The sequence below is a fragment of the Octodon degus genome, unplaced genomic scaffold (assembly GCF_000260255.1).
Source record: "Octodon degus isolate 3935 unplaced genomic scaffold, OctDeg1.0 scaffold00143, whole genome shotgun sequence".
Taxonomy (NCBI): domain Eukaryota; kingdom Metazoa; phylum Chordata; class Mammalia; order Rodentia; family Octodontidae; genus Octodon; species Octodon degus.
Genome location: NW_004524719.1, coordinates 7,525,046 through 7,534,596, shown reverse-complemented (window position 1 = coordinate 7,534,596; position 9,551 = coordinate 7,525,046).

The following is a 9,551-nucleotide window of genomic DNA, read 5'->3' as shown; positions in this document are numbered from 1 at the left end:
AAAAGGATATGGACAGATGTAATAGCAGAAAACTTCTCAAATATGGGGAAACAATCTGACATTCAGGTAACTGAAGCATACAGAACACCAAATAACATCAAATCAAATAAAAACACACCCACACAGATTACGCTCAAAACCCCAAAAATTTCAGCACAGAAACACTATACTGAAAGCTACTAGAGAAAATAAATACATCACATTAAAAGGAAAACCCATCAGAAATGATGGCAGATTTCTCTTCACAAACCATCAAGTTAAGAAGAGCTAGGAGCAGAGTACTTCAAGTCCTCCAAGAAAACAAATTACAGCCCACACTGCTATACCCGGAAAAAATTGCTTTCAACTTTGATGGAGAAGTGAAATACTTCCACAACAAAGAACAACTTAAAAATATAAAAATGATAAAGCCAAACATATACAGACTACTAAAACATATTTTAAAAGGGACCAAAATGACCACAACTCCATAAATGAGAATGGAAAAAAATGTACCAAATAGGGCAAACAAACACAGGAGAAAAATATGTATACAACAGCAGATAAATAACATGTCAATCATAAGTCAATATATCGCAATTACAACCATCAATGTAAATGGACTCAATTGACCAATTAATAGAATTGGACAGGCACAGTGCATTTGGGAGCAAAATCCAGCAATATTTTGTATACAAGAAACATGCTTAACTTATAAAGAAATTCATAGGCTTTAAGTCAAAGGTTGGAAAACAATACTACATGCCCAAGCTCCTCAGAAAAAAGCAGGGATAGCAATCCTTTTCACAGACAGTCTCATCTTCAAACCAAGAATGATCAAATGAAGTAAAGAAGGCCACTGCACACTGGTCAGTGGAAGAATTCAAGAAGAAGAGTTAACACTCATGAATATGTATACACCGAACACAGGAGCACCGAACTGTATAAACATCTCAATGGATATGAAAAGTCCAATATCCAATACCACAATCTTAAGAGATGTCAACACTCCCTTGTACCATAAAGATAGGTGTAACAGACAAAAAATTAGAAAAGAAGTAGCAAAGTTCAATCAGAACTTTGAAAAAATGGACTTAGTGGACATGTAGACAGTGTTCCATTCAACCACATCTGAATACACATTCTTTTCAGCTGCACATGGGAAATTTTAGTTTTTTTTATTATTTATTTATTTATTTATTTATTTATTTATTGGCACAACCGGGGATTGAACTCAGGCCCTTGTGCTTGCCAGGCAAGCACATAGTCTACTGAGCCATCTCCCTGGCCCCAGGACATTTTCTAAAACAGCCCACATACTGGTCCACAGGTCATGCTTAGGTACATGCAAGAAAGCAGAAATTATTCCATGCGTATTATCTGAACACAGTGCAATGGAACTAGAAATAATGAAAATATTAACCACAAAAAACTCAAAAATACATGTAGATTAAACAATACCCTCCTCAGCAATCAAATAGTTATAGGTTAAATTAAACAAGTAATTAAACCATATCTAAAATTACACAAAAATTCAAGCACAACTTATTGCTATGGCATGCAATGAAAGCAGCTCTTACAGGGAAATTTATACATCTGAACTCATACTTTAGGAAATCAGAACAGAAAAAAATAAACACCCTAATGCTGAAACTCAAATATCCAGGAAAAAAAAAGAACAAATCAAATACAAAGCCCAATGATGGGAGTAAATTACAAAAATTACAGCAGAAATTAAGGCAATTGTGACAAAGAAAACAATACAAAAAATTAAAGCTTGTTCTTTGAAAGATTAAATAAAATTGATAAGTCCCTTGCTAACCTCATCAAAATAGGAAAGAAAAAACTCAAATTCAAGCAATAACGAATGAAAAGGGTAAAATTGCCACAAACACTGTGGAAATTCAGGATATCATCAACAGCTATTTTGAGAATCTTCACTTTCAGAATTGAAGACACAGAGGAAATGGAAACATTCCCAGAAAGCACAAATTATCAAAACTGAACCTAGAGGACATAAGAACTCTCAAACCAATAACAGCAAATGAAATACAAAATGTAGTAAAAGATTTACCAAGAAAAAAAAGTCCAGGTCCTGATGGATTCACAGCTGAATTCTACAAGAAATTTACAGAAGATATAATCCCTATAATCCTCAAACTCTTCAGTGAAATTGAACAGGAAACAATCCTTCCAAAATCATTCCTGGAAGAAACCATTATACTGATAACAAAACAAAAGAAAGATGTGAATAAAAAAGAGAGCTAAAGGACAATATGCCTCATGAACATAGATGTAAAAATCCTTGCTGACATCCTAGCAAATAGGATATAGCAAATCATCAAGAAGATGATCCACCATAACCAAGTAGGATTCATTTGAAGAATGCAAGGATGGTTCAATATAAGCAAATCTAAAAATGTAACACACAATATCAATAAAACCAAAAGCAGAAGCCATATGATCATATGAATTGATGCAGAAAAGGCTTCTGGCAAAGTCTAACACTTATGCATGTTCAAAGTCCTACATAAAATTTGAATAGATGGCCTCTACCTCAATCTGATAAAAGCCATCTATGATATTCCAACTGCTAACATAAATCTAAATGGGGAACAATTGAAATCTTTTACTCTCAGATCAGACACAGGACAAAGATGTCCTCTATTACCACACCTATTCCATATATTTCTTGAATCATTTGCTAGAACCATTAGACCAGAGAGAAATAAAAGCAATAAGAATAGGTAATAAAGAAGTGAAAGTATCATTATTTGCAGATAACATGATACTCTACTTGAAAGATGCAAAAAACTCCACAAAGAAGATACTAGAATGAAGGCACAAATTCAGTAGACCAGCATGATACAAAGTAAATACCCAAAAGTCAATATCATTCCTCTACACATATTACACTGAGAGAGAAATTAGCAAAACTATTCCTTTTATAATGTCACTGCAGAAAATTAAATACATATGAATTAATCTAACTAAAGAAGTAAAAGTTCTATTCAATAAAAATTATAGTATTCTGAAAAAAGAGATTGTAGACCATTTAAGAAAATGGAAAAATACTCTTTGCTCCTTGATAGGAAAAGATAACATCATAAATATGGCCATACTCCCAAAGATGTTATACAGATTTAATGTAATCCATATCAAAATACCATCCACACACCTCATAGACCTGGAGAAATCATTCCTAAAATTTATTTGGAACAAGAAAAAAACCTGTTTTTTTAATAATAGCAAAAGAAATCCTATGCAACAAAGGCAAGGCAGGTGGCATTATAATTCCAGACTTGAATTTATACTACAAAATTACTGTGTTAAAATAAGCATGTATTGGCAAAAAAAATAAGCCTGAAGATTAGAAGATGCAGATGCAACTACAAACACACTCATCCATCATATCTTCAGCAAGGGGGACAACAGGCATACTGGAAAAAAAGATAGTCTCTTTCACAAATAGTACTGGAAAAACTGGCTCTGTACATGCTGAAAAATAAAACTTGATCCAGGTCTATCATCATGCACTAAAATAAAGTCTAAATGGATTAATGACTTAAAAATTAATACAGAAATACAAAATCTCATAGAAGAGAAAGTAAGTGAAAATCTTTGAAGACATAGGGATATGCAAACAGTTCATGAACAAAATCAAACTGCACGGGAAATACTTAAAAGATTTAACAATTGAGACCTTCTCTTATTGAGAAATTTTTTAACATCAAAAGAAATTACCAACTGTGTGAAAAGACAATCCACAAACTTGGAAAAAAGAATCTTAACTAACATGTACTCAGACAAAGGACTTCTCTCTAGAATTTATAAAGAACAAAAATATTAGGACTCCAAAATTTAAAAACCTAATCCAGAAATGAACGTCTGAGATGAGCACACACTTCTCAAAGGAAGATGTTCAAGAAACAATTAAATACATGAAAGTAAGCTCCACCTCACTGGCCATCCATGAAATGCAAATTCAAAGAACGCTGAAATAACCATCTCACCCCAGAAAGAATGGCTATCATAAAGAAAGCAACCAACAACAAATGTTGGAGAGGCTGTGGGGAAAAAGGAACTTCTCTCCACTGTTGGTGGGAATATAGACTGGTGCAACCATTGTGGAAATCAGTGAGGTGAATCCTCAAGTAACTAGAACTGGAAATCCCTTTCAAACCAGCTGTCTCCCTTCTAGAAATTTCCTAAAGTACTGAAAACATCATATCGTAGTGATATATGTGCACCTATGTTTATAGCAGCACAATTTGTGATAGCAAAATCTTGCATAGAACAGAAATGCCCATCACAGTGGAGTATTATTCTGCTATAAAGAAGGATAAACTCGAAGCCTTCATAATTAAGTGGATGTATCTTGAAGATATAGTCATGATTAAAATAAACCAGACATACATATGTAAATGTCATAGTGTTTCTCTAATGTAAGAACTAGAAAGAAATAAAAATTGAAACGTATAGCATAGTTAAATAGAAAGCAAGGACTTAAGGATTACACAACAAAGACAGAGCAAAGATTAAAATTAGGAAATGTGGCATGGGAAAAACCACACATTTGTATAAACAACATGCTTAGAGCAGTGATCCTGTGAATCTCCATTAGGGTTTTGAAGATAGCGGTTAATGAGTAGAATTTTCACCCTGACAAACACTATATGCTGATATCTGTGAACTAAGCATCTACCCAGAGGATAGAAATGTGTAATATTAAAACCGTGATCGAAATAAATGTTATTTTTGTCTTTGAATGTGTACTGCTTCTATTTTCATATCAATTATTGCTACTCTCTTTAAAGTAAATGTTTTATTTAAAAAAGGTAATATAAGAAAACAAGAGACAAGAAAAATGTAGTAGGATTGTTCTGCTACAATGTTGTATATTGTTTGATTTCTAAACTGCATAAAAATGTGTGATTGTTTTTTGCACATTCTATAGGGATTTAAATTTTAGAATATCTATGGTTGCTGGAAAGTACCAGTTCCATCTTAAGTCTAGAAGGATTTTGATATTCAGACAGGTAGTGATGTATAGCTCAACTGCCTCTGTTACAGTATAATAATATCATTAAGCTTGTCTTCCAGATGTTTAACAATCAAAGTTTACTGACCAGAAATTAGAGAAATAGAGGGGCTACAAGGATAGCCAATATTTTGGCCCTACCACTTCAATGTCAGTGAGGACTCTACATAAGCAAACCTGTGTTGTGACATCCTATAAGTCAGTGGTGTCAAAAATTTTCTGATCAACCATAGTATGGAGCCACAGAACAAAGTGATCCACAATGTATAGTGTGCCTAGGGAGAGTCACAAGGAGAGAAAAAATTCTCTCAGGCTTTTACAGGGAGAAAATTGGTGAAGCAATGGTTGTAACTCATCCAGATGGCTGACACTGGAAAAATATCTACCAGGTGTTGTACATGGTTACAGTGTGAATTCTGAGGGGGATTGACTGACCTTTTCAGGTACAAAGTTACACTTTTCATCATATAGGTCTTACTTTATCTTGATCTTAATCATCAAGCAGAAAAGCATAATCATGAGGTATAAAAAGTAATGCCATATTAATATGCTGAGTTGTAAAAGGCTCAAGTCAACAACTTGTGACAAATACCAGTTTTGCCACTGATAGCCCAGTGCTATTATGGACTATTGTTCTATTACATTTATTAGACTGGGTACTACATTTATATTACATTTATAGATTTGTGTATATTTAACCATCTTTGCATCCCTGGGATGAATCCTACATGGTCCTGTTAGATCATCTTCATGATGATTTGCTTTGTTCTATTTGCTAGGATTTTATTGTGAAGTTTGGTATCTATGTTCATGAGGGACATTGGCATTTAGCTATATTTTTTAGTTGTGTCTTTCCTTGGTTTTGGTATTTGTGCAATAGTTGCCTCCAGGAATGATATTGGAATGACTGATTTGTTTTCAATTTCACTGAAGAATTGGAGGAGTACAGGGATTATATTTTCTGTAAATTTCTTGCAGAATTCAGCTGTGAATCCCTCAGGACCTGGGATTTTCTTTGTTGATAAGTTTTTTATTACATTTTGTATTTCATTGGTTGTTATTGGATTATTGATAGTTCTTTTAACTTCTTGATTCAATTTTGGTAATTTGTACCTTTCTAGGAATCTATCCATTTCTTCTGTGTCTTCAATTCTGTAAGTGTAAAGATTCTCAAAGTAGCTATTGTTGATCTTCTGAATTTCTACTGAGTCTGTGGTAATTTCATCCTTTTCATTCTTTATTGCCTGTATTTTTGTTTTTTCTTTCCTCTTTTTGATGATATTAGCTTGGGGCTGATTAGTTTTATTTAGTCTTTCAAACAACAAGCTTTTTATGCATTAATTCTTCAAATTGTTTTCTTCATCTCAATTGCATTAATTTTTGCTTTAAGTTTTATAATTTCCTCCCATCTTTGGGTTTTGGGTTTTGTTGATTCTTTCTTTTCTAAATATTTGGGTTGCAGTATAAGAGTATTTATTTGTTTCCTTTCTATTTTCCTTATGTGTGAGTTCACACCTATAAATTTCCCTCTAAGTCTTGCTTTCATTGCTTGCCACCAATTACGATAAGTTGTGCTTGAATTTTCATTGAATTGTGGATATTGTTGAATTTCTTCTTTAATTTCATCAGTGACCCATTGGTTGCTGAGGATGGTTTTGTTTAATTTCTATGTATTTATTGGATTTTTCTGGTTTCTTTCATCATTTATTTCTAGTTTTATTGCACTATGTTCAGATAATATGCATGGGATAATTTCTGTTTTCTTGCATATACTTAAGTATGACCTATGTGGTCTATTTTAGAAAATATTCCATGTGGAGCTGAAAAAATTTTTATTTACACGTGGTTGGCTGGAACACTCTCTATATGTCCACTAAGTACATTTATTCCAAGTTCTGGTTCAGGTCTGGTACTTCTTTACAAATTTTTTGTCTGCTTGTCTAGCATTTTTTGATGAGGGTGTGTTAAGTTCTCTTGTTAAGATTGTGGTATTGGATATTAGATTTTTCATGTCCATTAAGATTTGTCCTATATAGTTGGGTGCTCCCATGTTTGGTGAGTATATATTTATGAGTGATACCTCTTACTCTTGAATTCTTCCCCTAATCAGTATGTAATGGCCTTCTTTATGTCTTTCATTTCCGTGGTGCTATTGTAAAAGTTGTTGGTTGTTTAATTTCCCTCTCAGTGTGTTTGCTGTCTGTGTAGAGGAATATTATTACTTTTGGGCATTGAATTTGTATCCTGTTATGCTACTTAATTCATGTATTATTTCTATTAACTTCTTGATGGAGTTTTGTGTGTCTTCCAAGTAGAGTACCATATTATCTGCTTGGTTTGAAATTGAGACTGTCTGCAAAAAGTATTGCTACCCCTACTTTTTTCTGAAGTGTTGGGGCATATAGTATTGTTTTCCACCCTTTGACTTTCAGCGTATGAATCTCTTTATGAGTTAAGTGTGTTTCTTGTATGCAGCTTATTGTTGGGTTTTGCTTCCTAATCCACTGTTCCAGTCTGTTTCTATTAATTTGTTAACTGAGTCCATTTACATTGATGGTTATAATTGAGATGCATTGACTTATGAATGACATGTTATTTACTTACTACTTTTTAACTTATTTTTGTCCTGTTTATTTGTTTGCCCTATTTGGTGGGTTCTTTTGTTCTCATTCATGGAGTTGTGGTCATTTTGGTCCCTCTCTAGAATCTTTTAGTAGTCTGTGTGGGGTTGACTTTGTCATCATGAAAATCTTTAGTTGTTCTTTTCATGGAAGTATTTCATCAGTACTTCTCCATCAATCTTGAAGGAGAGTTTTTCAGATTGTAGTACTTTGGGCTCGAATTTGGTTTCATAGAGGACTTCATGTAGTCTGCCTCATGTTTTTCTAGACTTCATGTTTTTTGAAGAGAAGTCTGCCATTATTCTGATGGGTTTTCCTTTAAATGTTATATGTTTCTTTTCTCTAGTGACTTTTATTATATTGTTCTTATGATGGATTTCTGGGATCTTGAGTATTTTTATCTGTATGGGTGTGTTTTTAATTTGATTGATGTTATTTGCAGCTCTATATGCATCAGTTACCTGAATGTCGGATAGTTTCCCCATATTTGGGAAGTTTTCTGCTATTACCTCTTCCCATATTCTTTTTATATCATTTGTATTGACTTCTTTCTCATTGATGCCTCTTATTGTCACGTTGTTCCTCTTTCCATAGTCTTACAGATGTTGAATTATTTTTTTCCTGCATCCTAGTTGTTTTTATGAGATCTTTTCTTATCTTTTCTCTAGCTGTAATGTTGTCTTCAAGATCTGAAATTGTATCTTCACTTTCAGTCAAACAGTTTTGCAAGCTTGTGATTGAGATTTGAAGTTCCTCTATATCTCTTTGAGTGTGTTTTATGTGATCTATTACTTACCTATATTGCTTGTTCAAGGATTCTATCATTTTTGTCTTCTCTATTTTTTTATCAGTGTCATCTTTAAAAGCCATTAGTAATTCTTTCATTATAGTTATCCTTTCTTTTTTTACTTCAGAGATTATTTCTGACTTGAGTTCCTGTATGCTTTTCTGCAGTTGTTTCTTTACTCCAGATGCTATTAATTTAGAGATTTCAGTTGTATGATTCCCTATTTCTTCTGTGCTAGTGTCTCTTACATTTGTTCCTGGTGGACTTGGGGCCTGATTCTGCATTTTGCTCCTCTTCTTTTTCATTTTGTATAGCACTGTCCTCTGATCTTTAGTGTAGAGATTTAGTGAAGTGATAACTTTAGCACCTACTGAAATTCTTATCCAAGAGATCATATGGTTTAGCCAGTTTTCCTTTTTTATTGACATAACTTCAGTTAGGGACACTTATAATAGGTAGTGAGATTTAGCAGTTGACCAACTTTTGTAACCAATGGACTCGTATTTTATATAGTAAAAGCAAACATTACATCTGTGCAGCTAAGCAGATATTAAATTGGGCATTCATATTTAAGTTAGTTCCCCTCAATTCTGTCTAATCCCCTCCCCTTGATGTTCCTGACGTCTTTCAGGCAGACTGTTTTGCCCAGTTACCTGTTGCCTCCTTTGTAGATCAAGAGTAAAAATAGAGGACACTCTCATAGATCTTGGTCCAGCAAAGTGTCTCAGCTTATCAGATCAGGATCTACCACTTTTGAACTTGTCCAGATGTGCCTAGCTTTGGTCTTGCTGTTGTGCTCAGCTTTTTCCTGCTGAAGCTCATACAGATGAACCTGCTGTTCAACTCTGGCAAGATGTTCAGCTCCTGGATTAGCTAGGTGGGTCTGGCTCTTAGCCTCTCTGCAGGGAGTTCTACTACAAGGATCCACAGGAGGCCTGGCACAGGGCCTGGGGTCTGGCTAGAGAGGGGTCTTGGGTGCGGCAAGCAATCAGATGTTCCTACATTCATGCCGGACCTCGGGTCTGGCTGGGGAGGGATCTTGGGCGTGGAAAGCAGGCCACCATTTCCAATTTATATATTTTTTCTATTTTAATAATTTACAGGGCCGGGGATGTGGCTCGGT